General features: G+C 39.0%; 1 non-coding gene across 1 annotated transcript; it reads left to right on the top strand.

The window, feature by feature from the left end:
• Positions 1-2,631: 2,631 nt before the first annotated feature.
• On the top strand, positions 2,632-2,692 carry LOC114615818. The gene has a single exon (XR_003710524.1). It is a non-coding gene; the product is annotated as a U7 small nuclear RNA (small nuclear RNA).
• The last annotated feature ends 210 nt before the right edge of the window (positions 2,693-2,902 follow it).

Here is a 2,902-nt window from a genome sequence, read left to right as displayed (position 1 = left end):
AAAGAGTGCACCGTTCATATTTCTAAATTAATGTGTTGTTTTTACCAACATAAAATGAATGAAATAGTCTTACATTGTGAATAACCTCCAAGACAATCATTTCTTTAAGAAAAACTGTTCTTTTCCAAATAATAACCATCAGATTGGGTTTGGAAATGAATGTTCTGAAGTTCCTTTCAAGCTAAGGACCTTAAAAGCCTTTGCTACCCATTCTTTGGTAAGTTGCTGGGCAGTGGCCTGTGCTTTGAGTTCACAGGGGAGCTCCTGCCCAGGGAGGAAACAGTGCCTGCTTGTGCCTTTTCTGGGCCTCAGCTACAAGAGGTGCATTCATCTGCCTTAATAAGTTGGCCTCCTACTTGGGATTGTCTACTCAGCCCCAATTTTCCCCTTATATGACTAAAAGAAAGGAAATTGCTTTAAAGGTCCTAAATATATAGCTTTTGAGGGGGTGGAGAGGTAGAGATACAGTTTTTGTGGTAGTATTAAGTAACTATATAATTGGTTGTGCCAATATGTCATTTCTCCATATTTAATTGATTCCATTTGAGATTTGTTTTGTTAAATGCTATTTAGGTTTTCTTTTAAATTCCTTCTTACTATTTCCCATGTTGCCAAACAATTCAATATCATCTTTTAAATATTTTTTCTTTATTTCTATCACTATCTAGGTTCTCACATATATACTAAGTTTGTCTCTGTCTGCCCCATCTGAATACTTCATCTGGAACTGTGTGTGTGTGTGTGCGCGCGTGTATGTGTTAATAATAGAAATGCATATTCCATTGTATGCATATTTCCTACCTGTTACTTCTATTTCAATCTTCTTGACTTTATCTCTTCCATCATAAAATTTTATGCAACCCACGAAATTTCTTAACTTAGAACATAAAAGTTTAAATCGATTTGTAAATGTTCTTGAGATTACATTAAACAAAAAATTGATTTGGAGAAAGTATGTTTAAAATAAATTTGTTTAAAACAAATTTTTCCATGCAGGAGCATGATATGTCCCGTGGCCTAAGAAGAAAAACGGATGTTTTAATAGTTCATATTCTTCTAAATTCAAGGAAATAAACATTTTTTAATCTCCAGAAAATGTTCCCTTCCACCAGCATCCTATAACTAGCCTGGGTAGGTAAAACGTAAGCCTGTGAGTTGTATCTGCACTTCTGGTGGTATTTCCAAGAGTACTTATCAGAAACTTGCATCCTTCTCTTTGTGAACTGTATCCTTTGCATAAAGCTGGAGATGAGTGGTTAAGAGTGATTGCTCCACAGTCTTAAGGAGCAGAGTTTGGATTGTAGCATCCACACAGAAACCCAGGCATCCCACAGACACCTTAGCTTCAAGCAATCAGATGCCCACTCTGGCTTCTGTGTGCCAGAACACACACACACACACACACATACACACACACACACACACACACACATGCATGAACACCTACCCATGAACATATACTCCCATAGACACACACATAAATAAATAAAATAAGTATTGAAAAACAAATAATATAAGAATAATATAAGTTGGGTATGCCAAGTCTGGCATGGCCGTGGTGGGCATGGGTATGACATGGCTTCTGCCCCTGGGACAGGGCCAACAGGGCATCGGCCTCCATGAGTGTCTGTGGCTGCTGTGGACATAGGCTTTTATGTATAATAATATACATACTTTCACATTACTCTGAAGAATGTCCTCCCTGTTAACGTTAATGACTGACTCCATGATAATCAGAGACAGCGTGATTCTGGGGAGGCGGAGGAGTGGCTAATGCCTCAGGAAAATGGTAAACACTGCTACCTTCAGGACAGCCCTTAAGGCTGTGAAAGAGAACTTTAAAAACATGAGTTAAAAAATATACAATTTCTCAACAATCTAAAAATATAAGGATGTGCCGGGCAGTGGTGGCGCATGCCTTTAATCCCAGCACTTGGGAGGCAGAGGCAGGTAGATTTCTGAGTTCAAGGCCAGCCTGGTCTACAGAGTGAGTTCCAGGACAGCCAGGACTACACAGAGAAACTCTGTCTCAAAAAACCAAAAAAAAAAAAAAAAAAAAAAAAAAGATGCAATATGAATTGTATAAGGAGCTTCACAGAGCTAAAGGAACAGAGGCAGCTATACTATGAGCCAGCTGGTTAGAAAGCTACAAAGACAGACAGACACAGATGCAGGCAGATTCCTGAGTCCAGGGTCAGCCTGGGACAGAGAGAATTTGGGTTCAGGTGTGGTCGGAATGGTAATTTCAAGACAGGGTCCCGTGCAGCTACCTTATTGTCAGTGCGTATGCTTGCTGTCTCTTCCTAAGAGTCAAGGGGCTAAGGTCACGAAATGCTGCTGATTCATGGGATGGTCAAGAGGGAACCTGGAATAAATAATTGAATTAATATATAAATAAACAACTGGACTTTTGGTCTGCAGGAGATGAGCTAGAAGAAAGAGATAGCAGTTATTTTTTAGAATTTTTTTTTCTAGCTAGAGCTAAGCTGTCTAGAGACCTCTAGAGACTGAACACAGCTCTTGAAGAATTTTTTTCTAACAGGATTTCTGACTAAGGTCAAAATTACTTAGAGAGCCAACACACCTCTTTTAGAATGTTTTCTAGCAGCTATCCAGAGAAAACTGTTTGAAGAGTGAACACAGCTCTTTCAGAATTTTTTTCTGGCTTTCTGGTTTTGATCGGAAAACCGAAGAACTACCTTTAGAATTCTTCTAACAGGATTTCTGACTTGGTCGGAAGATCCAATAATCTCTTATAGCAGCTTTTCGGACTTTTGTCAGAAAACCCATGAGCTATCCAGAGAGCATTTCAAATTTTTACTAGCAGAGAGAGAGAGCTGTCTCGAGCAGAAAGCTAGCTTTCTCAACCAGAGAGGTTTTTAGAATAGCAAGAAAAAGCTAT

The sequence above is a fragment of the Grammomys surdaster genome, unplaced genomic scaffold (assembly GCF_004785775.1).
Source record: "Grammomys surdaster isolate TR1022 unplaced genomic scaffold, NIH_TR_1.0 130, whole genome shotgun sequence".
In the NCBI taxonomy this organism is placed as follows: domain Eukaryota; kingdom Metazoa; phylum Chordata; class Mammalia; order Rodentia; family Muridae; genus Grammomys; species Grammomys surdaster.
Note: the sequence above shows the minus strand (reverse complement) of the source record. Positions and strands in the feature narration are given on the sequence as shown.